Genomic DNA, 16,032 nt, shown 5'->3' with positions numbered 1-16,032 from the left:
AAGGGAATGCATGGAGAAGAGGCACGGCTCAAGGCAGGGAAACCACACAGACCAGTCACTGTGACACAATCACTAAAGCTGTTCCACATAATGCACTTCCTGTTAATACAGCGCTTTCAATTCAGTTCCATTTTATCTGTATCACACTTTTAACAGTGGACATGGTCTCAAAGCAGGTTTAGAGAAATAGAAAAACATGGAATTACAATGTAAAAGTTTAACATCTATCCCTGTTGATCGGGTCTATGTTGATGGTGGTGAGGAAAAACTCCTTGAGGTGATATGAGGAGGAAACCTTGAGAGGAACCAGACTCAGGAGTGAACACTGGACAGTAACGAACATCTTCAGTGTCTCAGCATTGCTTCAGTGTTTAAGTTCATCTTGGTTCTGTAGAACTGCGGCTGTGACAAAAGTTCTGAGCTGAGCTGAACACTTTGCTGTCATGAGCTCAAACACCACACATTCCTAACAGAGGAGAGGCTTTGTGAGGACCACGTCAGTAATTATTTAAAAGAATTACGCTGTATTTAACAGGAGGATTAAGAAACGTTCAGAAAATATGTAACGTCTTAAAACAGACAAAAGCACTTGTGTAAATCCTGATGACGTTCTGAACATTATTCAAATGTGTGTGTAATGTGAAGGGTGTGTAAGCACTTTATTTTAGTGTGTGGATGATGAAATCCAGCAAGCGGAGAACTTCCTGTGCAGAAGTTCACTGGCCGTCAACCGTCACTGAGACTAAACACCATATAAATGACTGTTATCAGTTAATAAGAACTAATACAGCAGTTTATTACAGTAGCACTACAGGAGCTGTATGTAGGAGTGTGTGTGTGTGTGTGTGTGTGTGTGTGTGTGTGTGTGTGTGTGTGTGTGTGTGTGTGTGTGTGTGTGTGTGTGTAGCAGTTTGTAGCAATGACTGTGTCCACATTTCCAACTTCACAATCACTGTTAAGCTTGTTGAGGACCATGCTGTTGTTCGCCTGATCTCTGATTAAAGCCTGGAGAACTAGTGCCAGGAAAACAGCCTCCTCCTGAACATCAGCAGCACAAAGAAGTTGATCGTGGACTTCAGCTTGAAACAGGAGAGGAGATAGTGTCTGCCCAGGAGAACCTCAGTGGAGAAAGTGGACAATTGGTGACCAAGGTCCCTCAGCATCTTTACCACCTCACACACTTTACATTGCTCTTTCAGGAGATCCAGAGCATCCTGCCAGGAAGCATCACAGCCTGGATTGGGAACAGGACCATGCAGGACCGAAGGCTCTCCAGCTGTCGGTTCCTCTGAGTTCAAGGCCAGGAAGATAGAGAAGGACCTTAAGCTTCTAAACTCTGACACTTGTCCCTGATGTGGTCAGAGAAGTGCTACAGCTCCATGAATTCAAACACAGAGAATGAGGAGAAACTTCGTACTCCTACAGAACATTTCAACGAAATTCTATTCAGTATTATTTGTTTTGCACTTTTAACAGTGGACATTGTTTCAACACACACCCAGCATCCCTTTCCTGTTCACTTTGTTTTCATCTGCACTTTATTTCAAATGCACTCGTTATAAAAGCTCCGTTTTTATGGAGTCAGTAAAAGCATTTCACTGCGTCACACTGTGCACGGTAGTGTGTATGAGCAAAGGTTAAAACAGAAAAAACAATTTTTGAATGTACACAGAACACCTCACACTAAACACCCAGAGTGTATAATCAGAAAGTACCTTCATGATAAAAGAACAATAATAAAATTACACAAGATGCCACAAGACAGGGGCAAAGAAGTAAACATTATCACCACATGACATGAGGACAGCTTCATGACCTACAGCATTACACAAAGCTGGAGGAAAAACCCCAAATCAGCTGAAAGGCCCAGCGAGCTGTACTGAGTTTAATATATGATAATATAAGAACACAAAACCTCATGTTCACCATAACACACAGCAAACTCAATTAGCTTAACAGTTTAAATTTTAAGATTCAGTTCCTCAAACCACTTTTACCACAGAGCTGCTGCTGAGTTCTGGATTCTGATTGGTGGTCAGATGTTGATTAATTCTCTCTAACAGCAGCTCTGACTGTAGAGGAGTTTGCAGTTTCTCAGTAAAAAAAACAAGCTGCATTATTATTATTATTATTATTATTATTATTATTATTATTATTATTATTATTATTATTATTATTATTATAAGAACTGCATCTTTTGTTTATTTTTTGCTTTAAATATTTATTACATTTACAGCATTTAGCAGACGCCGTTATTCAGAGTGACTTACATTTTTAGCTCTTTTATACAGATGAGCAATTGAGGGTTAAGGGCCTTGCTCAGGGGCCCAGCATGGGCAGATTGGTGGCCAAGGGATTCACGACTCATGACCTTCGATGAGTAGTCCAACACCTTAACCCCCAGACTCCCACATTCCATAATCACTTCATCTTCCGTTTTATTTTTTTACTTTCATTGTTTAAGTTGAGTTTGCCTGTGTGCAATTGGCTGGTTATAAAATCATCTAAATTGAAAGCTTCTCACTGTATGTCACCCAGTCACCCCTCTCACCCCCAGTCTTTCCCAGTCCTCCCAGATTTTCACAAATCTGTCCTCCCAGTCCTCTGTTTAAAGCTTGAAAAGCCCAGAATTCTCATTCCCTTCTGTTCTCTTTGAACAATTCAAATCTTCTCTATGGATTTCATGCCACATAAGATAAATCTGAAGTGGGAGGAACCTGTGAACCAGGAGAACCTCACGGTAGTAGCATGGATTGTTTGCCTCATGGTGACCCGAGGGAACGTTCAGGCCGAATGTCCTCACTCCTATATGATGTCTGGGTAGAAGTCCTGCCTTTTCCAGACACATTCCCATGTAAACATCATCGATAGGAATCAGGGGGATGGAGTGAGACATGTTGTAGATAACTCTGGAAGTGAATTGTGACAGCAGGAAGCCACCACCACCACAGTAGGGAGGATAGGTGTCTGATTTATGGATTTGTACAGGGACGAAGTATTTACTGCCTTGTTGCCGGATCGGCTCCATATATTCGTTCAAGTGGCCGATAAAAAGATGTTTGCTTCCATCATTATCATCTAAGCCCTTGAGGTACTGCACCATATTGTCTGTGTTGGCAAAAATGTCATCATCTCCATTGAGGAGAAAGTGCACATCTGGGCAAAACCTCTCCATCCACTCCAGGAATAAGACCTGCTTCAGTGTGAGGTTGTAAAAGGTATCATCAAAGTCCCACTGCAGAATGTCCTGGTACTCGCGGTTCTCCAGCTCCAGGAGTTTATTCTGTCTTTCCTTCTCATAACCGTCTCCTGTGGTTCCAGATATGAACACGGTGCGGATCCACACACCGCTATGAAGCCGCTCCAAAGCCCACGTTTTACGCAGAACCTCACGCCGATCGTAGTTGGGTGGAGAACTCTTAATGACCAACAGTAGGAAAACATCTGCGGAGTTCTTTGGTCCGCCGCACTTCCCAGGATTGTTGAGGAGCATGGGGGAAATGGCGACAGTGCTGGTAAAACAGGAAGTCTTGGATATTCTTAGGTAAAGTTGAGAAGTCATGAATCTTGGAGGCAGATGAGTTTAGCGTACACTTGGGGACTGAGTTTAGGAACATGTCTGGCCATGTCTGTGGTTCAGGTTTCTGCTTTCTCAAGACTTTGTCTTGTCTTGTGGTTTGTGATTTCTTGCCCTGGAGGTGTATTTGCAGTATTACTAACAAACACAGAGTGGCTGTGATGAGCAGTGACAACACCTCCAGGTTCCTGGTAAATTTCCTGTGTCCTGCAAAAATCAAATCAAATAAAAATTACAATTTTATTCAGAGGGGGAAAACAAAACTTAGAATACATTTGAATATAATAATAATAATAATAATAATAATAATAATAATAATAATAATAATAATAATAATAATAATAATAACTATATTATTTCCTTCCCTGTAAGCACTCTCTGAAAGATGAAAAGTGATATTATATTTATTGCAATGTTCTTTATATACAGTATGTTAAATAATAAAGGACCCAATACTGAGTCAGTGACGTGGGGGTAAAACAGACCCAAATAGTGTTAAAATAAAACAGGAGTTATTAAATAAAAAGCACAAAACAGAAACCAAGTCATGACACAGGACAACATCACAACAGGAGACAACAACAGAGGCTCGACTAAATACTAATCACAATTAGACACATGAGGAACAGGTGTGCAGAGACGGGGAGAAACACCAAAGACCATTATAACCATGTGTGTGAAGTATTGCGACGTCTTCGCAATCACCAGAAAACGATAAGTTCCTGGGGTATGATGTATCAGAACGTGGCGTCAGCATGGACGATACAAAGGTGGTAGCGATCACAACCTGGCCACCACCCATCTATAAAGGAGCTCCAAAGATTCCTGGGATTCGCGAATTTCTACCGTCGCTTCATTCGGGACTTCAGTCTCATCGTTACTCCACTCACCACCGCGCTTCGTGGAAACCCTAAGAAACTCATCTGGACTCCAGACATGCAATTCGCATTCGAGAGACTAAAAGGGACATTTTGGCGAAGCGCCAGTACTGGTTCAGCCAGACCCCACGAAACCATTCCGGGTAGAGGTGGACGCATCCTCCACCGGTGTGGGCGCGGTTCTGGTGCAAAGGACAGGCATATCCCTCATTCACTCAGGACCACATTGATTGAAAGGAGTCACTTGTCTTCAGGCACGGGACATCCCGGTGTGAATCAGAGTGTCACCGTGCTGCAGCAGCGCTACTGATGGCCCAATATGAGGCAGGATGTGAACCGTTTTGTCCAGGGCTGCCGGGATTGTGCAATGGCCAAGACACCCAGACAGCTTCCGTTTGGCAAGCTCCTACCTCTCCTCGTTCCTTGTTGTCCATGGTCGCATTTAGGAGTAGATTTTGCCACCGATCTGCCAGTCTCCCAAGGTAATATGTCATTTTCGTCATTATAGATCGTTTTTCAAAAATGTTAAAGCTCGTCCCGATGAACGGTCTTCCTACAGCTATGGAGAGCGCCGAGGTGCTATTCCAGCAAGTATTCCGCCATTTCGGGCTCCCAGAGGACATTGTCTCGGATCAGGGCCCCCAGTTAATTTCCAGAGTCTGGACAGCTTTCTTCAGGCTTCTAAAAATCTCTGTCAGTCTCTCTTCAGGCTATCACTCGCAAACTAACGAGCGCAGTCTGTCTGTACAGTTAGTGTCAGGTTTTGTTTGAGTTCAGTCTTGGCTCATCTGGAAACTTCCAGTGATTATAAAGTTCCCTCAAGCACAGTTGAGAGATTATACATTTCATTAACATCCTGTTATGCCTCATTATGTCACCACTGCCACCAGGTATAACAATTACCGAGTAATAAATCCTTCAATCCTGGTGCTAACACTCATGAGCTCCTCTAATAAAGTGAAAATGAAGCTAATTGATGGCTTCAAGGCAGGAGAGGACTAAGAAGAAAAACCTCATCATTAATTCACCCACTGATCTGTAAAAAAACAACCTCTAAAACCATCACTGGTCATAAGGAGCCCAGCTTTCAGGCTGAGGGTGACCTGAAGTGGGTGAATGATCTGAATCTATTCTTTAACTGATTTGATCAGCTACCCACACCTACCCCCATCCAGTCCCCCTTCTCTGCTTCCACAGCAAGCTGCATAGGTCTACCTCTCTCTGCACTGCTCTCAGATCAACAACACATCCAACCTATCCCCCCTACCAATTCCCCCCAGCCCCCACACCAACCCATACATACTGCCCCTTACAGAAGCCCAGGTGAGAATGGAGCTCAGGAAGGTCAAGGTTAGGAAGACTGCAGGCCCAGCCTTCGTCACCTTGGTAAATGCAGGGAACACCAAAGAACTGGTGGTGGATTTCTGCAGAGACAAACACACTCTCACAAAAGCACTCTCTGGACTCTCATGAATGCCTGGGTGTTCATCTGAACAGTAAATTGTACTGAACAGACAATACAGATGCCATTTCTAAGATAGAGCAGAGCAAACTCTTTCTGTTGAAGCACTAGTGAAGACCTTTTTTGCCTCAGTCATCATCTATGGATTAGTCTGCTGGTGCAGCAGCATCTCTACTACACACAGGAAGAGACTGGACAAGCTGATAAGGAAGGCCAGTGTCGTAACTCAGAGCCGGTCTCCAAGCTGACACATCACAGGGTGTCCTCTTCTCTTAGACTTTTTGGTTACTAAAAACTGTTTTAGTTAGACTTAACTGTTAGCTCTATAAATACTACAAAAATACTGAGAAATCTCCTCAGACCTGGAAGAGAATGAGCAAACTTCTTTATTGTGGTCAATCAGCCAACAATCTTTTAAGAGAAATTGCCAAGTTGAAAAATAACAAATGAAAACCCCCAAAAAGAGAATGTCATGCAAAATCAATCAAGAAAAACAAGAACTCTCGCGACATTCTTGCAAAAATAAAAACACCCATCTTCACACACACATGCACACACACAACACGCGCGCACACACACACCACACACGCACACACACAACACGCGCGCACACACACACATGCACACACCCACGCGCACACACACCTTCACCCCCGAGCCCCAGATATCTTCTCAATATATACCCTGGCGCTCCTAGGAGCCTTCTCTTTAGTTCCCAGTATTTCTTGGAGTCCCAGGTGCCATATCACCTTATTTACTGGAATCACCTCCTATGTTTTCTAAATACACTGACCTAATTTCCCCTTATTCACCCTTTACCTTTTCCCCATATGCCCATTTATGGATTTTCCTCCCCTTAGTTCTCAGGGCCTAGGTCTGTGAACCAATGTCTTTTTTAGTCTACATAAAAAGTTATCGCTATGAGCTAAGGTCTGAGAACCATGGTCTTCTTCATTCTCTATAACAATTTTGTATTTGTTATTACAAATGTGCTCAGACTGACTAGGCCTGAAAGCCCCGAATCTGGTTACTTTTAGTAAGTTTATGATTACAATAAACATCTTTGGCCTACAACATCGCCTACATATGTCTTATGACAGCAATTGTAATATTTTGCAAGGCCTAATACTTTACATTGGTTATAGTATTGTAAGGAATAATACTTTAATTATTTCTACTAAGATTTGTTACAACATTATTTATTATATTATTTATTATATTATATTATACACCAGCTCAGTCCTGGGGATTCCCTTGGACACTGTAGAGAAGGTGGGGGAAAGGAGGATGGTCGCTAAGCTCTCATCATTGATGGAGAATGACTTTCACCCCCTGTACGAGCAGCTCCCTGTTGCTATTAGACTGTATAATCAGAGTGTCTCCCAGTGAACCAGTCACCATAATGTGCATTGTTATAAACTGTGCAATAACAACAACTTACATTTCTGCCGAATAGCAAATGTGTAATAACACCAATATAAACTAGTGCAATTAGTTTGAGAGTGTAAATACCGTACTGTTTCCTTCTTCTGCATTTTTTTCTTTACGGCTGTAACATAAAAATCTCCCCACTGTGGTATTGTCAGGACCCTGGCTGAGGTGGCTTGGAGACAGACCCGTACACAGGATAGCTTCAAATGAAAGGGGTTTAATACATTAGGAAGACAAACATAAACCACGCTACACAGGGAATACACAATATAATCAAAGAAGCCGTGCTGCCTAATGCAACGCGGATCACAGATATAGTGACACGGACAATCACACACAACGGGAAACATGTGTGATGACCGGGGAGGAGCAGACGTGGACAAACAAACAACAAACGCACATGGCACCAAGTCTGCGCTGATCCCTAACAGAACACCCCCTTAAGGCGCGGCTCCCGAAGCACCAAAACCCAGCAAGGTCCGGGGGGGTGAGGTCCACGGAGAATGGCAGGTGAGGGAAGCAAGGATGACGGCGAGGCTAGTGGGAAGAGCAAGGACCACGGCGAGGTAGGCGAGGGGAGCAGAAGCACACGGCGAGGCAGGTGGGGGGGAGCAGATGCACACGGCGGCGCAGCCGGAAAGGGCTGAGCGATGTCCACAGCCGAGCTAAGGGGCCGAGGCGACGTCCGCATCCGAACTAAAGGCCGAGCGAAGTCCACAGCCGAGCTGAAGGGCCGAGTGACGTCCACCGCCGAGCTGAAGGGCCGAGCATCTTCCCCCGACGCACCGCGGCCAAACGCGCCTCGGCGAGCTGAGGAAAAGGGCGGGAAGGCGCCCCCGCCTCGGGCCTGCAGCACCCCCCGCGGAAGTGGTGAAGCGACGTCCTCCTCGGAACGGAACCAGAAGTGGAGCGGCGTCCTTCACCGGAGAGATGCGGGGCGATGCCACAGGGCACCTCAAAAAAAAAAAGGAACCCCAATAACATGATGACACCCTCCACGGAAGTGGTGAAGCGACGTCCTCCTCGGAGCGGAACCGGAAGTGGAGCGGCGTCCTTCACCGGTGAGATGCGGAGCGATGTCACCGGAAGGACTGGCGGAACAGTCCAGGGGTAAAATGAAAAAAAAAAAGCCGGTCCGAGCTGGAAGCTATCCTGCTGGGTCTGCATGGTCGAGGTGGCTTCATTCTGTCAGGACCCTGGCAGAGGTGGCTTGGAGACAGACCCATATGCAGGATAGCTTCAAATGAAAGGGGTTTAATACATTAGGAAGACAAACATAAACCACGCTACACAGGGAATACACAATATAATCAATGAAGTCACGCTGCCTAATGCAACGCGGCTCACATATATAGTGACACGGACAAATGCTGTAAATATAAAGATCTATGTTGTTGTATTGGGTGAACAATGTTCAAGCACGAGAACTTTATACAAGTTAATGATGATGACAGAAAGATGAGACTCACTGGTTAAAATCTACAGAATTAAAATGTTTCTAAGTCGTACATGTGATAAACATTTTTGCAATTGTGCAATGACTTTATTAACAGAGATCTAAATGTGACCTGTGTGTGTGTGTGTGTGTGTGTGTGTGTGTGTGTGTGTGTGTGTGTGTGTGTGTGTGTACTCATGTACAAGGTTGCTCTGCTGACAGATAAACAAACTCTCTTGTGGAGGAAATGTTCTACTCAGCGGCTCCTATTTGACTGTTTAAGTGGAAACCAGTCACTGTGTACACACACACACTGTGGTCACAACCTGACAGCAATATTTTGTGATGTAAAAAAACACAAATAATCTGAACCTTGATGTGTGTGTGTGTGTACCTGATGTGTGTGTACCTGATGTGTGTGTGTACCTGATGTGTGTGTGTACCTGATGTGTGTGTGTGTGTACCTGATGTGTGTGTGTGTGTGTGTACCTGATGTGTGTGTGTGTGTGTGTGTGTGTGTGTGTGTGTGTGTGTGTGTGTGTGTGTGTGTGTGTGTGTGTGTGTGTGTGTGTGTGTGTAAACAAACTCTGTCTTGTTCCTATGGAGAAAATGTTCTGCTCAGCGGCTCCTATTTGACTGTTTAAGTGGAAACCAGTCACTGTGTACACACACACACTGTGGTCACAACCTGACAGCAATATTTTGTGATGTAAAAAAACTCATAACTTTTTCCTCCTCTGTGTGAAGTGGCAGCATATAGAAATGAAATGAAACATGGAGGAAACAGAGCAGCACAGTGACATCACCAGGAACAGGACAAAATCATAGCAGGGAGGCTGCTGAGAGACCTACAGCAACATTAAAGGAGCTACAGGAAGATCTCACACCTACTGATTCCTCTCAGAATGTGATAGCAGCCTCTCTCATTCTTCACATGTCTGAGCTAACAGTCTTCTTCTTCTTTGGTCTTTTCCTGTTAGGGGTCACCACTCCTGACACTCTTCTGTCACACACACACAACACTCCTGACACTCTTCTGTCACATACACACAACACTCCTGACACTCTTCTGTCACACACACAACACTCCTGACACTCTTCTGTCACACATACACAACACTCCTGACACTCTTCTGTCACACACACACAACACTCCTGACACTCTTCTGTCACACACACACAACACTCCTGACACTCTTCTGTCACATACACACAACACTCCTGACACTCTTCTGTCACACACACAACACTCCTGACACTCTTCTGTCACACACACACAACACTCCTGACACTCTTCTGTCAAATACACACACAACACTCCTGACACTCTTCTGTCACACACACACAACACTCCTGACACTCTTCTGTCACACACACACACACAACACTCCTGACACTCTTCTGTCACACACACACAACACTCCTGACACTCTTCTGTCACACACACACAACACTCCTGACACTCTTCTGTCACATACACAACACTCCTGACACTCTTCTGTCACACACACACAACACTCCTGACACTCTTCTGTCACACACACACAACACTCCTGACACTCTTCTGTCACACACACACAACACTCCTGACACTCTTCTGTCACATACACAACACTCCTGACACTCTTCTGTCACATACACACAACACTCCTGACACTCTTCTGTCACACACACACAACACTCCTGACACTCTTCTGTCACACACACACAACACTCCTGACACTCTTCTGTCACACACACACAACACTCCTGACACTCTTCTGTCACACACACACAACACTCCTGACACTCTTCTGTCACACACATGACACTCCTGACACTCTTCTGTCACACACACAACACTCCTGACACTCTTCTGTCACACACACAACACTCCTGACACTCTTCTGTCACACACACACACAACACTCCTGACACTCTTCTGTCACACACACACACAACACTCCTGACACTCTTCTGTCACACACACACACACACACACACACACACACACACAACACTCCTGACACTCGTCTGTCACACACACAACACTCCTGACACTCTTCTGTCACACACACAACACTCCTGACACTCTTCTGTTACACACACAACACTCCTGAAACTCTTCTGTCTCTCTCACACACACACAGACACACACACACACACACACACACACACACAACACTCCTGACACTCTTCTGTCACACACACAACACTCTCTCTCGTTCATACACATTTATTCTGTCTTACTACCACTGACTTTTATTCTCCTCAGATCCTTCCTCACCTCATCCTATTCGTCTCTTCCTCCAGTCTTTCCCTGTCATTTTCCTCACAAATCAGCTCTTCAAAATACTCCTTCCATCTTCTCTGCACACTGTCCTCACCTGTCAGAACCTTCCCATCTCTATCTCTGTCTCCCTAATCTGTACAAGTCCTCCTCACCTTCCTCATGTCTAACCCTGTGTACAACTCATCGTATGCTTTCTGCTTTGTCTTCATCACGTCCCTCTTCACTCTCTCTGTGATTCCTTGTAATCATTTCTACTTTCTTCAGTCCTTTCTACACCTCACTTCTTTTTAGCCTCTTCCTCTGAATGTTGTCCTGTGTTTCCTCATTCCACCACCAAATACAGCTCACAGTATACTCATTTATCTCAACTCTAACATTTCCAAGTATGTTCTGTGTATTTATTTGTGATCTCCAGGAAATGTGTATAAAGTCACAGATTGGTGACACAGTGTAGAGAGAAAGCAGTAAAATGGAGATTTCATTGCTTACCGAAAATCCTCTGCAGCACCACCATTTTCACCTGAAACAGTTTCAGACCTTGTGTTAATACAGAGAGCGAAACAGACACAGACATAACGTTCACTTTATTTTTATTTATTTATTTTTTTTGAAGGGGGGGGGGGGGCCTTTGGGTGTCTGTGTGTGCCCGTGTGTGTAGCATCATCCACCCCCCACCATCCCCCATCCCAGTTGTAAGTAGGGTTGCCACCTTCAATACAGAAAAATAAGGGACGCCTGCCACAGCGGGGGCCACACCCCTCGGGGCCACGATGACCACAGTCCCGATGGCGTGCCAGTGGCGGTATATCATAACTTAAAACATGTATTCATAAAAATATTAATATTGATACCAATGGACATTATAATAAGATATCTGCTATTGAAATCAGTGTGAACAGATGCACTCAGTCTCTCACTGTCACAACTTAAGTGGTCATATTGAATACACAGCTATGACAATAATAAATATACACCAACAAACTGTGACTGTGAACACAAAAATAAGCTTTTGGAGGAACTTGTGAGATGTGAACCATATTTTATTAACTTATTATTAAATTAACAGATCCATAACTTAGTAATTATATCTTGCAAACTTGCAAAAGATCTTCCATGAACATCATGAACATAATAACATCAGTGGATGTATATCAGTGTATCAGTGAATATCAGCGGACCAGAAGTGATAGTGTGCAGTATTGGAGCAGGTCAGGCCTACTTTCTTTTATAAGTGTACTTCTTGTCACTCCGTGCAGCACTGAGAAGCTGTTTGTCTTTCAAACATCTACAGAAAACTCTCAACAGGACTGCAACGTTAAAAGTGATCACGAGCTCACTCCTGATGAGCTCCACAGGAGAGCTTCCTGCTGTCACTCCATTTGTTGGCCATTCTAGAAATGATCCTTTCCACATAACCAGCATCCACTGGTTGTGTGGACGCGGGCGGGGGGGGGATGGGGGGGGGGGTTTATCTGGAGATGCCATCGTTTCATATGGATTTTCTGTCACTCTGTAAGATGTATGTAGATGTCGCCTTGGGGTCCTAAAAATGCGTCAAAACCGCCGCCATCTTTGTACGGTGCTCCTTTACCTCAAACACATGGACGATGCCGGACTTCTGTGCTGCGTTTGTTTGTTAAAACGAAATAAATCTAAAAACCAGACAGAAGGGATTACATTACACAAGTGAGAATGTGTTTTATGGTGATGAATGTTAGGGAATTATATTTCTTGTTCCGTTGGTTTGTTTTGTGACAGTTAGGAAATCAGACGTTTGTAGATTCTGAAGCTCTTAATAAGGACATTAAAAATTGACCCATGTTTTGTTTTTTTTTTTGCTTAAAGGTGAAAAGACGGAACTTTCTGTATGTTCTGTAAGATTCCCTTATCTGTCTAACATATTTTATTAGATTGTCCTGGACTTAACACAAGCAGAACGCTCTTTTATTACATTACTTCACTTAAGGACAGATTTAATTATATTATGTTTGAAAAGGGTTTGGATTTTTTTTTAACGTATGTTAATTAAAATAAAAAAAGTTATATTTGTTTTGTTTTTATTACATTTATATTTGTGTTTTTGTAATTGAATTTTGCCATGAAAATAGCTTTTGATTGCTGACATGGTATTAAATATAATAATGTGAATCTGAATGTGTTTGTAGATTCCCAAGTGATAAACAGAGACGTCAGTCATGGACAAGTTGCAGGGAAACTAAACACTTAAGTCAGCTGACGGTCCAGGATGTCACCAGATAGCTTGGCAGTGTAACACACAAGTTCAGCCTCAAAGTCCAACTTTTTTATTTATTTATTTTTTTGTTTATGTGACACTTTATTACATACTTATTTAATGTGGCAAAGGTATTGCAGGAAGGGAAATATAATAGAAAAACTGATAATAGGAAATAACAGATTGAACAGTCTTTGGCACCTCGACTATCTCACTTTCACATTATGTTCCTGTTGAATTTGTGATTTGCTTCCAACTGGAAACTGCTTTATTTATATATATATATATATATATATATATATATATATATATATATATATATATATATATATATATATATATATATAGTGTGTGTGTGTGTGTGTGTGTGTGTGTGTGTGTGTGTGTACCGTAGCAACACTGCTAGCTACAATAGTGTGACTATACATGTTAATTTATAATCACACACACACACACACACACACACACACACACACACACACACACACACACACACACACACACACCATTGTAGCAGTGTTACATGCAGTAGGCTATAAGGTAAGTAGTGATTGTTCATTTGAAGTTTACTCAAGTGGAAGAATGTAAATAATGAACTTACCTACTAGCATTATGCATTATATTGCGAAAAAGTAGATTAATTTATATCAAAACCTTAAAAAAATAAAAAAATAAAAAAATAGAAATCGCATTCATGACGTTTTATGTTGATTTTATTACTTACTTGCCTACATTGACACTAATGCATTAAGAGGAGGGGGTCCCCCGTACCAAGATGGCGGCTCTATTGATGCATTCATTCCAATGTACTGCCCTATACATGGCGACATCTAGTGCATATATATCTATGCTGTATAATGTGGACCTATGTAAAATACGGGACAAATCGCGCCACGTATTGATTTGATACGGGACGCGTCATTTTGCCTGTAAATATGGGACGATTCCGTATTTCACAGGACGGGTGTAAGAGGTGAGCATTAAGTACAAGACAGAAAGACATGAAGACACCTTCATACAGTTCTGTTACACAGGAATCTTCGTCACAGAAGAATGTTAAACGTTACGTTTTACACAACACAACACACACTGACTAGAAAATCACTTTAACTCTGGACTTGTACAGCACAGTGCCACTTTATACACTATTTACACACCATACTGTATCTGGACACTTTAAGGACAATCTTTAAAATCCATACACACTTATTAATATGTATATTTATGCATATGTATCTACAATATGTCTCCTCCTATTTTCATATTTTATATCATTTTTTATAGTTTTCTTATATAGTTTATACATTTTTATTTATCTATCTCCTTTGTTTTTTTATACTAAATTGCATCACCTTTTATTCTTATACCGGACAGATGCATAAAGCATTTCACTGCATGACGTACCCTGTATGTATGTGTATGTGACAAATAAAAATTTGATTTGATTTGGGCAAAAGTGAAGATAACCAAATCAACATCATCACCTCGTCTAACTGGGTCTACACTTAACAGGAATGCACTAATTAAATATTATTAATATTGTTAAATTAATTTAATAATAAATGAATATTAAATATTTAGAGTTTTTTCCCTCGCACTAACACCATAACCATAAATGGAAAAGAATTAAATCTTAATTACTTGAATAATGTCTTCTGTGTCTTCTGTTCATTATTCCTTTTACATTTACATGTGATACAAATTTAAATTTATTTATAAAGGACTGAAATTTATAAAGGACTTAAAATCAGACATCAAACTGTTCACAAGTCTCTCAGGACAAACCTTAACTTAGTCAGTAAGGAACAAACAGAGAGAAACTCAGACAGAAACGAAACTCTCTCTACTTTTATGATTACTGTTCATTTCTACACCACATTAAAAGCTGAAGCAACTGAACACACACACACACACACACACACACACACGCACACACACACACACAGACACAATAAATAAAAAAAGATTTACCTGTAATATGAACTCAAACAAGCTGGACAATGAAAGAGGTTAAGAAGAGAAAGTATCAGCCATCAGGATGTGTGTGTGCGTGAGTGTGCATATGTGTGTGTGTGTGTTTGTGTGTGTGTGTGTGTGTGTGCGTGTGTGTGTGTGTGCTCTGAACACTTAAGTTCATTTCAGCATTACCAGTTTAAACACTTGTTAATAACCTGTAGGCCCTCCCCTGAACAGAGATGAAGAGACAGGAGAAGAGGGGAAAATAAGAGTGTGCAACACAGAAATAGTGAAATCACACCTACAGAGGTACATTTTCCTTTCAGCCACCCAGAAACACACACACACACACACATGCACACACACACATAAAGACTCAATGACTATTGCCCCATTGCACTCACACCCATCTTTATGAAGTGCTTCGAGAAGCTCGACATGAGGCACATGAAGACCCAGTTACCACCCTCACTGGACCCCCTACAGTTCACATATCGTACAAACCGCTCCACAGACGATGCCATTGCCACGGCCCTTTATTTAGCCCTCACCCACCTGGACAATAAAGACACTTATGTATAAAGGTTGTTCATAGACTTTAGTTCAGCTGGGACTGAACACGTCTCTCTGCAACTTTCTTCATAACTGGTTTCCAGCGAAAATAATGTCATGTAGAATATTAAGAGTGATATTAAAAGTCCACCTTCAGTGTATAGTTTATTACTGAGACATGTTGTGTGGAAGCAGATCAACTCAGAATCTGAACACTCACAATTTATTTAGTTAAA

The 16,032-nt window shown here is 42.3% G+C and overlaps 1 pseudogene; it reads right to left on the bottom strand.

The window, feature by feature from the left end:
• Positions 1-2,234: 2,234 nt before the first annotated feature.
• On the bottom strand, positions 2,235-15,439 carry LOC125138548 (annotated as a pseudogene).
• Positions 15,440-16,032: the final 593 nt, after the last annotated feature.

This window comes from Tachysurus fulvidraco, chromosome 14 (assembly GCF_022655615.1).
Source record: "Tachysurus fulvidraco isolate hzauxx_2018 chromosome 14, HZAU_PFXX_2.0, whole genome shotgun sequence".
In the NCBI taxonomy this organism is placed as follows: Eukaryota; Metazoa; Chordata; class Actinopteri; order Siluriformes; family Bagridae; genus Tachysurus; species Tachysurus fulvidraco.
Note: the sequence above shows the minus strand (reverse complement) of the source record. Positions and strands in the feature narration are given on the sequence as shown.